The sequence below is a fragment of the Ochotona princeps genome, chromosome 5 (assembly GCF_030435755.1).
Source record: "Ochotona princeps isolate mOchPri1 chromosome 5, mOchPri1.hap1, whole genome shotgun sequence".
Taxonomy (NCBI): Eukaryota; Metazoa; Chordata; class Mammalia; order Lagomorpha; family Ochotonidae; genus Ochotona; species Ochotona princeps.
The window spans coordinates 73993108-74007370 of record NC_080836.1 but is presented as its reverse complement, the minus strand read 5'-3'; positions in this window follow the sequence as shown (position 1 = coordinate 74007370).

Sequence of the window (14263 nt, the reverse complement as noted above, 5' to 3'; positions counted from 1 at the left end):
TCCCCTCCCATATCTAATCTTGACACTCTAGAAGTTCATCCTTCATCCAGTTAATTCTAACGCTCTGCTTTTAGTCAATTCCCCTCTTAGCATCACAAGAACTCTCCCTGGGCAACACTCTCCTGGGAGACATCTCTCCTGAGATATGTGGAATGGTAAGCAGGATTACTTACTGGACCTTAAAACCAATAGGTTTGCTGGATTCATTACCAGGTCTTCCCCGGCTAACTCTCAGTTCTCTGTGGGCTATCCTATAAATGATCAGGAGCAACCCCCAAACTAACCACATCAATCCCCTACAACCTCTCACAGGTGCCACAGTGGTAGGCACATTCAATATGTGGGAGAATGCACAGAAAGAAGAATGTTGTTGCTGTGTAATCAATCTAGTCTTGTTCTTGATGCCTTTCTCAAGCTGACAGAGCACCCAGAAATCAGCAAGAGACATCTGACTCTTGATCTGGTTCCAAAAGCCTTCCTAGCTCCCTGTGTGTGTGTTCCTTGTCAACCTCATGATAGTTTATTCTCTAGGGCCATGAGCTCTTCAAATATTGAAATGGTTCGTTCATTCGATGTTCAGAACTCAAAACACACTGGATTCTTGCCACTACTCCAGTGATGCCAGAGCTGAGAGAAACCAAAAACTACTCTCCTAACTATGCCCACTTCTCAGCAGGAAGTAGCCAGAGCTGGCACCTTCTCTATTCCGTTTCTCCCTTCCATAGGGCTCTTCTGAAAGTAGCATCAAACTATTTGTGTTTCTTACTGTGTATTAAGATGATGGATTTGTAGGGATACTTGGCCTCTAAGCCTGAGGAAACTTGTACAGGCATTTAATCAAAAAAGCTGGTGTAATGTTAATTGTTCAAAAAAGCCTTGCAACGCGGGGGTGGGAGGTGGCATTCAAACTGCTAAGACAATGAATGCCATATGAACTTCAAACTTCCTGACTGTCCCCCACCCACCTTATCAAGATCTCTCTGTAGGGCTCTGTACCTTCCCCAACAAGCAATTTAAAAAGTGACTCTGCCTGCTGCTCAGATGAAATGAAGCCAGGTTTCAACCACACTGCCCTCCATCTGGACAGGCTCCCCTCCTCCAGTCAATTTCTCTCTCTCTCTCTCTCTCGCTCTCTCTCGCTCTCTCTCGCTCTCTCTCTCTCTATCTCGCTTATTTATTTTTATTGGAAAATCAGATTTACAGAGAGGAAGATCTTCCAAGTGGCCACAGTGGCCAGAGCTGAGCCTATCCGGGAGCAAGGAGCCTCTTTCAGGTCTTCAGTGCACGTGCAGGGTCCCAAGACTTTGGGCCATCCTGGACTGCTTGTCCAGGGCACAAGCAGGGAGCTGGGTGGGAAGTGGAGCAGCCTGGACAGGAACCAGCACATGCAAGGTGAGGAATTTAGCCACTAGGCTATCGCACCAGGACCACTCTCCTTTTTCTTAATTCTCCTTTTCTGTTTCACAAATTATCAGGCATAGGGGTTCCTACCTCTCCCCTGCCCCCCCATTCCCTTTCTCTTCATCCTCTTTTCCCCATTCTGTTCTCCTTAAAATCACGTTGTCTACTTTCAAAAAAAATGCATGTAATAACAACAGCTATTTCATTGTATTGTTGTACAACTTAATGAGAGAGCAAGAAAAAAGTAGTTAAAAATACATTGTGACAGAATAACTTCTGTACTAGGGGTTCACTTGTTTTTTATTATTATTACCACATAAAGGAAAATTACAAAGTAATGATAAATGATAAAGTTTGGAAAAGGTGAAAATAGAAAGAAATGTCATGCTCCAAAATAAATTCAAGTGCAAAATCAAATAAACTTCAATAACCTGAGGGCAATATTTTAAAAAGTTTGAGGCAAATGAAATTAACTATTAAATTTATTTGGGGCAGAATCATCCTAGCTGGGCCAGCATTACAGAATAGCTGGTTATCCTTGTGCCTGCAGTATCAGCAACCCTTAGGAGCACCTGTTTGAGGCTTGGCTCTTCCAATTACCCTCTGGTTCCCTATTAACGTGCCTGGAAAAACAGCAGAACACAGCCCATGGTCTTAGGATCCAGGTTACCAGGATGTAGGTTCTGGCTCTTGGCTTCATCTTGGACCATCCCTAGACTTTGTAGCTATTTGGAGAGTGAATCAATATCAACATATGAAAGATCAATCTCTGTATCTCCCCTCTCTCTTCTTTTTCCTGTCACTCTGCCTTCCAAATAAATAAATATTTAAAATACAGGAAATAGGGAGTGGCATGGTAGCTCTACAGGCTAATTTCCCACCTACAGCCCTGGCATCTTATGTCAGTGCAGATTCAGACAGCAGCTGCTCTGCTTCCTAGCCAGCTCCTGGCCTAGGTACTGGAAAGGCAGCAGATGATGACATAAGTCCTTAGGACCCTGCACCCTCATGGCTGACTCAGAGGAGGCTTCTGGTTCTTAGTTTCCGATCAGCTCAGCTCTGACCATTGAGGCTATGTGGGGAGTGAATCAGCGGTTGGACAATCTCTTTGGTCTTTCTCCTTTGTATAAAGCTGTCTTACAAATAAAAATAAATACATTTAATAAAAGAAGAAATAACACATTTTTATCATGACACATTTTCCATGTATTATGAAAATGACCGATCAAAATAAGTTCATTGTTTTATACATTTTTATTTATTTGCCATTCATGTTTATGAGAGAGGAAGAAATCATCTGCCTACTTCATTCCTCAAGTGGCTGGGCCAGGCCAAAGCCAAGGGCCCTGGAGCAGCATTTCAACCTCTGCACCGATTGCCAATCTCAAATTCATATTTCTGTTTAAATTTTCTATGAGCTTTTTGAAATATCCTTATATTAATTTTCACATAACAGAGGGAAATATAAACAAATTTGGTTTTATCGAGTTGACTCGTTTATTACTAATTTGGAAGAAAACATACATGGACACTTGAAAAAAAAAATTGAAAACAGTCCTAGTAACATTTTGTAATGTCCCACCAGATATTAAAATATAGGATAAAACTATTTTCATTAAAACTACAAAATACAAACAAAAAGCACAGCTAGGTATTCCCTCACCTCAGTTGGAATGGTTGTCATTCATAAATCGAAACATGACAGATGCTGGCAAAATTGGTGCCACCATTACGGATGACAGGATGCAGGTTGCTCAAAAAACTGAGAATAGATCCCCTGTTTGTCACAGCCACCCCACTCCTGGGAATACAGCCAAAGGCAACTAAATCATTATATGAAAGAGTTAACAATAGTCCTATGTTTATAGCAGCTCAATTCACAAAAACTAAATATGGATTCAACCTAAATAACCATCCACTGATAATTGGAGGAAGAATATTAATGAGCCATAAAGAATGTGCTGTTATGACATTTCCAACAAAATGGACACAACTGGAGATCATTACGTTAGTTGACTTAAGATAGACCTAGAAATACCACATTTTCCCTTTCTAGTAGTATTCCTAAATTGAGAATAAAAACTGCTTCAATATCATATCATTTGATATACAATTATAAATATTGCTTTAATGTATCATCATATTTAATTGAGTGTATTTTTTCCTACATTAAAAGAAAAATAAATACAGAGGGGATATAGTGAGAGTCTTTGAGTTACTAATAATGTATTGTTTTTAAATTGGACATTCATTATAAGTATGATCAGATAACCAAAACCTAAATTCTCATTGTACTTATTTGCATTTCTTGGTACTTATATTGTATCTTAATAAGATGTTTTAAAATTTTTTAAAACATAAAATAAATTAAAAACTGCATATTTTTGATGCATGAATTGATACACGTATTTTTAGGAATGAATAGAGATTGAAGAATTGCATTCATTATGTATGAAACCTTGGTATATTATATGATGACATCTTGAATAATTAGAGGAAAGAGACTGATTAATTAACGGGACTGGGCAAGGCTATTTATATGCAGAATGAAAGACATATTTCTCTCTCACTAAAATCTCATGTTTCATTTGACAGAAACATAAAATTCAGATATATTTAAGATATATGCATTTAAAGACTACCACACCTGGCTTTGAATTGGCACAGCACCAGCCATTGCAGTCACTTGGGGAGTGAATCATCAGATGGAAGATCCGCTCTCTCTCTCCTCTCTCTCTATATGTATCAGACTTTGCAATAAAAATAAATACATCTTTTAAAAAAAAGACTACCACAAATAAAAAAAAAAGTACTAGTATTGGGGACATTGTGATGAAACAGTGATAAAATAAGTTAAGCCATTGCTTCTTAGGCTAGCATCTCATATCAGAATGTTGGTGGTCCTGGCTAATCTGCTTCCAATCCAGCTTCTATTAGTGCCTGGGCTGAAGGGGAAAGTGGCTAAAATTACTGGGCCCTTGCCTTTCACATGGGAGACCCACATGTAGCTCCCAGCTTCAGCCTGGTGTAGCCAGGCACAGCCCAGAGTATTGGGACATCCGGAGAATGAACCCAGATATGGAGAGTCAGTCTCTGTCTGTCTGTTTCAGCCTCTCTCTTTCACTTTCTCCCCCTCTTCAATAAATATTTTTTTGAAAATACATAAATAGGGCCCAGCGCTGTTCCCTAGTGGCTAAAGTCCTCGCCTTGAACGTCCCGGGATCCCATATGGAATCCTGGCAGCTCCACTTCCCATCCAGCTCCCTGCTTGTGGCCTGGGAAAGCAGTCAAGGATTCCCCAAAGGCTTGGGACCCTGCACCCGTGTGGGAGACATGGAAGAAATTCCTAGCACCTTGCTTTGGATTGGCGCAGCACCAGCAATTGAGATCACATGGGGAGTGAATCATCAGAAAGAAGATCTTCCTCTCTGTCTCTCCTCCTCTCTGTATATCTGACTTCGTAATAAAAATAAATAAATCTTTAAAAAAAAGAAAACACAAATAAAAGTAGCAATATATTTTCCACCAAATGCAAGACACAGAAGTTATGAAGAATGATATTACAACTTACTATTTTTAGAGAAGACTAAAAAAAAGAGAAGAATTTGAGAAAATATTGAACATAAATAATGTAAAAGATTAAAGAGAAGGAAATATGACTTAGATGTTCAACCTTACCACTGAAGAGAGTGTTAAACTATCTTTTGTCTATCCAACTATGTCAAATGTAAAAGGTATACTATTTTGATTGGTAACACACCCTGCTGTACACTGAGACAATTCTATGTTTAGTTTTATAATATTATATAGGAATTGTTGCAGTACAGGAAGTAGGAGAGGGTGTGATAATACACTTTCTTCCTAGTGGTATACATGGAAAATTTTTAAAGCATTTTGGAGGACAATTCTAGAGGTTCCAAATGTTACTTATGATTTGATTCAACAGTTAACTTCTAGGAGTCCATGTTATTGACATACTCACATAAATGCAGGTACACAGAAACACATACACACATATTCTTACTACAGAATTGTGTGAAGTGTAAAGACATAGAAAAATTAGAAGTGCATCCTAAATAATAATGCTTCATTTAAAATAAATGTGGTAGATCTTTATGAATTAATCTAAAGATCATTATATTCAATGAAAAGATTTTAAAAGTAAAAAGTAATAAAAAAGTAAAAACATACAATGTTTACTATGCAGCAGGAATGATGTTAAATATAACATATATATAGTTAGCAGACAGAATTAGAGGCACAAATCATTACAAATTTCTTTGAGGTAAATACTGTTATTACTCATAATTTAAATAGGAGAGGGAGAGTCATAGAGAAATATAGTGATTTGTGGAAGGCTAAAGATTTTGAACTTAGTAATCTGACTTCAAAGTCCTAAGTGTGTATGGGATAATATTTCTTGAGAAACAATGAAAGAAATAAAAAAATTAAATGTCTCAAATTCTACATGTTTATACACTGTGGATTATGGTAAAGGCGTTAAAGGACAGACATGAATATATTAATAATGCCTTTTCTTAGGTTAAATGGAGCTGGCAGGAATGTCTTTTCAATATTGTTCAACATTTTAAAAAATACTCTTCATGAAATAATTTTGGGAGTGGGTATTTATCACAGTGATTATGTCATGGCCTGGGATGTCCACATCCTGTATCGAAGCGTTGGTATGAGAGTCAGCTATTCACTTCTGGTCCTGCCTCCTGCTAATGTACACTCTGGGAGAAAGTAATGGCTCAGGCCTGGTGCGGTGGCTTAGTAGTGGCTAAAGTCCTCACCTTGCACATGCCAGGATCCCATATGGGCACTGGTTCTAATCCCAGCAGCCCCACTTTCCATCCAGCTCCTTGCTTGTGGCCTGGAAAAGCAGTCCAGGACCGCCCAAGCTTTGGGACCCTGCACCAGTGTGGCAGACCTGGAGTAGGCTCCTGGCTTCAGCCTAGTTCAGCTCCTGCCATTGTGTCCACTTGGGGAGTGAATCAGTGTATAGAAGATATTCCTCTCTGTGTCTCCTCCTCTCTTTATATCAGACTTTGCAATAAAAATAAAATAAATCTTTAAAAAAAAGTAATTAAGTATTGGCTCAAGTACCCGGCACCCTGCCACCCAGGTTGGAGATTCGGAATGAGTTTCCAGGAACTAGCTTCAGCTTGGTCTGGCCCCAATAGTTGTATGATTTAGACAGTAAGTTAGCCCATGGAATATGTTTCTATCTGTGTGTCGTTCAGCCTTTTGAATGAAAATAAATATATTTTTAATTATAACCTTTGAATTGAATAATTGTTTAATTCAAAAATGGTTGTCTAACCATTAAACATACACAAGCTAATACCACATTCATTCTGTAATTTTTTTCATTTTACTCTAGATAATAGTGGCATTTATTTGTCAAAAAGTATATATTGTTTTGCCAACATCGGCTGGAATTTAAGAGCTGATAATATTATAACCATTAGATTCTTCGTTAATGAATTAAAAATACGGGAAGTTCAACATAGCATACCACTGTTATTGTTATACAGAATATTTGTCTTACAATAATTTATATTAGAACATAATATGTATGTATTTGTCCAATGCCACATTCATCTTTGATATCAATATTATTAAGTAGTTCATACTTCTTACCACAATTTATAGTTTCCTTTTCTATCATTTTAAGTGTGTGAACATCTGTTATATAAAAGTAGCTTGTCGCACAAATCTTAGAGAATTGAGTCTCTTATATTTTATTCTTCATTTACTTCTTCATTACAAAGCCAAATCTCCACCCTTGCCTTGAGGATTAGCATATAGGCAGACCCATTTCTAACCTGAGTGCCCAAGAATTAATTCAGAAATGCCACATGAGCAGGTCTTGCTTAACAGCACACGTCTACTGCCTTGGGTCCTTTGTAAGGCAACTACAGCAAAGGGGGCCCCTGCTGCAACAGGAAGGGATGTTCTGATAGGATTTCTCTTTGATAATTACAGTGGTCTCAATTTAATGCAGGAAAGATGTTTGGGGTCAGCATTAGACAAGGGCTGAGATTCTTTATGATCAGATATGATATGAAATTATTTTATGCAGACAAAAATTTAAGGCTAGCCAAAGTATAAGGCTTGATTGCTCATGGGATAATATTTCAGGCTTCCAATCATTCCATTTTAAACTTTCAAGTTTACAATGCTGAATCTAAAAAGCACTAACAAATCCTACTCATTCCACTCTAGTTCTTGAAATGGCATCTGCCTCTGAGCTATAAAAATAACAGATGATTTTTTGATAGCTTATCAGTTAACAGACTGCTTAGTTAGGATAGCACATTTTTATGCTAATGTCATCAGAGAGAGGGAAAGAGAGAAACAAAATGGAAAATATACAGTAGGGGAAGGAAAGATTTGAAGTCTCATTTTGCTCAGAAAATTAAAGATTTTCACTTCCAGGCTTTTTCTTCCATAAGGTAAATTGGAATCTTTAGTGACCTGGAATTTTTAAATTTAAAAAAATCGATCCTGGGGGTCGGTAAGGAAAGTAATAAAATATGATTTCACGTTGAATTCTATAAAATATGCCTCAAACTAGGCACAAAATAAATGTGGAGACATCACGGATAAGGAATTCTGCTGAAGCACCTGTGAGCTAAAAGACACATTTTTTTTTCCCCTGAAATATCACTAAGATATGGGATCTTAAGGTTAGGATTGCGGTATCAGGAACTGCAGCCTAGTCAACAGAAGAATCTGACTATTCCAATATTGTGGTGCTTTATTAACTAAAGGAACACAGAAACTGGATTAATATTAGAATGTTTAAGCATTTATTTATTTTAATTATTGCTTATTCGCAAATATTTTAACAGACATCCAAAGATTTTACATATTTAGAATGCTGAATGATGTTTCAGTTCACATATGTTCATACATGTCCAGTCATGGGAAATGCATAATCTCTTCAAACACTTAACTGAAAATCTATCTTCAAATTTGTTTATAAGTTTTATAGAGAATGTTATAGTCCAAGACGTTATTATAATCACCATATTGTGCATTACAAGCTCAGATTTTCTTTTTATTAAAAGTATTCATTTATTTATTTATATTTTTGAAATTCAGAGTTGGAGAGACACCGCGAGAGATCTTTACTTCACAGTTTGTTCCGCACATGTTTGCAGCGGGAAGTGTTAGTCCAGGTAGAAGTCAAGTGTCGGAAAGGTCATTTGAGCCTCCCCAGTGGGTGGCAGAGGTCCAAAGAATGGACCCATCTCCCATTGCTTTTCCCCGGTCAGTATTAGGGAACTTAATCAAAAGTAGAGCAGCCACTATAAAACATGCTTAGGTCACAGGCAGTGACTTTTTCTGATATGCCACAATGCCAGTTGCCTATGAATTTCATGTCTTCTTATGCTAATCTGGTTATGACCTAATTCTGTTAATTAACCTTTTCTGATTTTTCTCCCCGTTTTCCTACCCTGGCTCAGGTAACCACCACTGAGTTATTTCTGTGAGTCATGATTGCTTTTAGATTTCTTTTATGAATGAAATAATTTGGCACTCAACTTTCTATGCTTGGCTTGTTATGGTAAATAAGCTAAATATTTAGTTTAAAATGAGTCATAGCCACATAAAATCTCCTAATTGTAAGACATCTAAAAATTTGAAGTACTATCTACTGCATTCAGAGCCTGCTTGCATCCTATCTTCAATAATATGATGATGAAATAACATAATTAAGAATGCTAGACAAATTTAATTTATTAAGTATTTCTATTTTTTAGTTACTCTATTAGATACTATTCAACTGGGTAATTAACATTTTTATGGGACTGTGAGTTTTATTTGAATAATGAAGGAAGGATAAAGTTTTGCAGATAAAGAAAACAAAGATATTCAGACAAGGGTATAGTAAATATAAAAGCTTGGAGTAAAAATGAAAAATATTTTGTGCATTCAAACAACTTTTCTGAAAGGAGGAGGAGGAGAAAGCTGATTTGGAGGATTGAGAAAAATTAATTTGTGTTGGAAGATGTAAAACCCATATGCCATGCCAATGGAAAAGAATGATTTCATAAGATTTGAACCAAATGAACAAAAAGACTTTATGTTCTGAAGAGATCATTCTTATTGGTTTGAAGGATATACTGAAAATGATGGTGGTAGATGTGGTGGTGGTTTAATGAGATGGCATGTGGGAAGATATGCAGGTGATGAAATATTTCCCTTAGATTATCATCCAGATGAAGTTTACTAAAGGTACAAACTTAGTTACTGGGCAGAAAAGAAAGGAATGGATAGAGTCTGGTGTGATAGTGTAGCAACTGAAGTTCTTTACTTGCATGCTCCAGGATCCCATGTGGGTGTCAGTTCTAATCCCAGCAGCCCCACTTCCCATCCAGCTCCCTGCTTGTGGCCTGTGAATGCAGTCCAGAATGTCTCAAAGCCTTGGGGCCCTGCACCTGCTTGGGAGACCCGGAGGATCCTGGCTCCTGGCTCCTGGCTTCCAACTGACTTAGCTCCAGCCATTGCAGTCATTTGGGGAGTGAATCATCAAATGGAGGATATTCTTCTCTGTCTCTCTTCCTCTCTGTGTATCTGACTTTTCAATGAAAATAAATAAACCTTATGAAGGCGGGGCTTGGATAGAGAAGACATTTTTAGTATGTAATCTCTAGGAATATGAGCAAGGAATTCTTGCTGTTATCCTGGCATTTTGGGATACATGACTACAGAGTTGTGTATCATTAGGCATAAACATGAGGAAAATGTTATGAGAGGAAAATGATGGTTTGAGGGGCCTTGCTTGCCCAGGTGATGGCTAGTAATCTATTGGAAACATGAGTCTGAGTGGCCCAACCACAGAGGTTTGGAGTGCTGCCTTTCTCAGCCTAACTTCCAAAGGAGAATGAATTTGAATAGAAAATAATCTGAGTATTTAGTTTTTTAGTTCTTTCAAGGATGGAACATCTCTAATATATACTTGAATGTATTCACCACACAAATGGAATTAGGGTTTCAAATGTGGATGAAACAGAAGTGGAGACTGTTAAAGAGTTGTGTCCTCTTACATTTCAGTGTTATGAAAAAAACAAGTTCACAAAGGAAGAAAAACACAAGGCAAAAAAAGATTGGATAAGATTTTTGAAATCTAGACTTCATGAGTGGAATTACATAAATAAACGAATGTTTCAAGGGGAAAAAACCAAGAATGCCAGAGTCTTAGACTTAGGAAATAAGATTGGGCCATGACTGTAACAATTATAGATTACCCACTGAAAGTGAGATGTAACATAAATAAGTCATGAAATTATTTTTAATATATTGTTGCAACACAAAGAACAATTCCATGGTTAGTTTATAAAACAGATGCAAACCACTTCAAGCAAAAAAAAAATTAGAAAGATGGTCTTTCGTTCAAACATCGGGTAGATTTTCTTCAGTAGTGAATATTTTGATAAAGTTTGAATATATCACCATTTAGCAAGAGTGTACCTGTGAGCAATTCAGTGTCCCTGGACTTGTCCCATATTTGGATGAACTCATATTAAAGATCTAACCTATGACTCCACCTGTAGGAAACCGCCTAGATTCCCTTATGCTTAGACAAGTGCTACACTGCTGGGAGAAAAACAGCCAGCACCTGGCAGACATCTGTGCCATTTAGTGCCAGATTTGTGTTAACTATACCAGTGTGCCAGCATACTTACCTATTCTATTTTCCTTTTTTTAAAGACACATGAGGGGCCTGGTGCAATAGCCTAGTGGCTAAAGTCCTCACCTTGAATGCTCAGGGATCCCATATCTAATCCTGGTCATTGCAGCCACTTGGAGAGTGAATCAACAGATAGAAGATCTTCCTCTCTGTCTCTCCTCCTCTCTGTATAACTTCTGGGGGCTTCCAGGGACCAGACCACTGCACCTGCAGGTAGATGAGGGAGCTGAGATGGAATGCTTTAGAGGGGGAAAACCAGAGGGCTTATCTGGGTCAGGCTAAGACACTTGCGCAGGAAAGAGACTTGGGCTGGGCTAAATGGCATCAATTAATACACACTGGTGCTCACAAAAGCTGGAGCTGGGGAGCAGGCTCTGGCACCTGCCAGGTCATGTGAGGCCTGGGTTTAGGGGTGGTCCAGACTGAGGTAGGCTGTAGCATCCATCAGGGAGAACCTGAATAGGTGTAGGCCAGTCAGGATAGGCTGCAGTACACAGTGGTGTGTGCCAGGACTGGGGGCAGGCCATGTCAGTTTGGGCAGCAGCACCTGCCAGCACACATGAGATATACCAGGCCTGGTGGGGAAACTTGGGAAACTACCTTGATAGGCACAGCTTTCCACTGGTGAGTGCATCAGTCGAGGCCAGAGGCAGGTCAGACAAGACTGGGTTGCAGTACCCATCAGGAATATGCGGGCCATGTTTGGGGGAAGTTCAGGCTGGGCCAGTCCACAGCACACACTGGCACAAATGAGACCGAGGATAGAGTACAGTTTAGGCTTGGTTGGATTGCAATATATTCAAGTTCATATGAGAGTGGAGGCTGGGAGTGGATCAGGATGGGCTAGGCTGCTGTACCCACTGATGAGAGCTGGATTCAGGGAAGGTTGACTTGAGTCACGCAGCAGCACCTGTTGCCAAATGCTGAGACAGGGGGAAGGCCATTTCAGACTGGGCCATAGTATCTGCTGGTATGCATAAGACCCAGGGTTGAGAGTGTGTTTGGGAGGGGACCCTGTGGGACTCCCCTGTAGAGCTGCTACCTCCATGGGTGAGCATGACAGGTAGGACTAGGGCCAGGCTAGATTAGGCTGTTGCACCTTCTGGTGAATAAGAGAGCCAGAATGAGTGTGGGCCAGCTGGAGTAGGCCTATTCACCAGCTGGCAAGTGTCACAACTGGGTGAGAGTCATATCAGGCTTGGTCACAATACTCCCTGGCAGGAGTGAAATCCGGGGCTGGGAGCATGACTGGCAGAGGAACTGTGCGCATTCCCCTGCTAGGCTGTACCTTTCACCAGTGAGCACAACAACCAGGGCTGTGGGCAGGCCAAGCTGGACAAGGTAGCAGTACCTGTCAGCACCTATTAAGGGCGAGCCAGGTTCTGGGGTGGGTCAAGCTGAGCTAAGCCATGGCATCAAAGGTATGCACAAGAGCCATTAGGGACGTAGAGTGAACTGTTAGGCTGCATCAGAGGCTGAAAGATGGAAACAAAATGGAGGTGGGAGTAGGTAGGCCTAGTGGCAAAATTGGAAGTTGCTCTGACTAGGCTGTAGCAACACTGGTATGCATGAGAACCGGGTCTGGATTAGGCTGCCTGGGCTGGGCCACAGCACCACCTGGTTCACATGAGGTTTGGGGCTGGGTAGAACTGAGCAGGAAACTGCATCCACTAGAATATGCATTGGCTGATGTAGGTGACAGGCTGAGTCTAACCCTGCATGGCTGGCTCATAAGAGTGAATTGTAAGGTCATCCCAGGTGAAGTTCCTTGGGGGATTCCCTAGCTGGGTTGCTGGACTCGACTTCTACCACAAGGGAAAATCACAGATGTATTGCCTGATCTTGGAGTGCAATTACTGGGACTGGGCCTCCTCCATCATGATGCCTGTGCAGTGGAAATAATGCCAATTCCACACTTGGCACATGACAGCCAGCTCATTTAAGGCAGCAGGGTTATCAACTGCCTCTTCAGAGGATGGAAAGCATAAAAGGTTATACAATTCTCCTGGCCAAACTTTGCAGCATGTTCCTGGGTCTGTGGCTGCACTAAGGTTGATTTGTCAACTAATAGGTCTTGGAAAGATTTTTCTCAAACCTGGAGCAACAAAACGATCAACTCCTATAGAACTATCAACACTACTCAAGTAACACACCTAGAACACTCTTCCCTATATCCGAGTCTCTAAGATGTCATCAAATGACCAACCCCCATCCTTGGGTGCTGAAGTAGTTTGCCAGCAAGAAGCAGCAAACTCCCCACTCTCTCCTATGCACACAGGAGAAAACAGCGGAAAACATTTGTTCTTTCCACCTTCCTTCATCCTGATTCTCTTCAACCCAATCAGAGCCCCCCATGTCATACATTCATCTCAATTTTGTAAGCAATATTAAAAAGAAAATTAAGGGGAAAAAATAACTGATCTGTGGGACAATCAAATTCTTTTCTTGTGTACCTTCCATTCATCATTCATCTGAACACTGTGAGAGTGGAGCAGATGTCCATAAAGCTTTGCTCTGAACACTTAGTGAGTTTGTCACTAAGTTGGATCTGAGTCAGGGCCTCTTCTGGATGAGTGCCTCCAGGTCGACCAATCAGCCATTTGTCTTGTGGCATGGTTTCCCTTTACTTACCATTTCCTTCACACAATTCTGCTCATGTTCCACCTGTATCTAGAGTGCCTTTTTGGAATTTTACATTTAGACCAAAAAATCGGTATGTAGCAGAAGAGGACTTACTTTCTGTTATTGAAGAAGAGTACTGTTATATTCTTGACCTCCTTTGAGTTTATGGAAGAATTCAAAACACTTGGAAACAAAACTTTAACTCATAGACATATTGTTAAATTGGTCTGTCTTGCAAAGACTTGTTTATTTTTATTGGAAATACAGATTTATAGAAAAAAGGAGACACAATGAGGTCTTTGGTCTACTGGTTCACTCTTCAAATGGACACAACAGTAGGAGCTGAGTCAATCTCAAGCCAGGAGCCATGAACTTCTTTTGGGTTTTCCAGTTGAGTGCAGTGTCCCAAGGTTTTGAGCCTTCCTGAAATGCTTTCCAAGGCCACAAGGAGGGAACTAGATGGGAAGTGCAGCAGCCAAGACACAAACCAGCACGCATATGGGATGCCAGCACATAGCAGCGGCAGAATAGCAA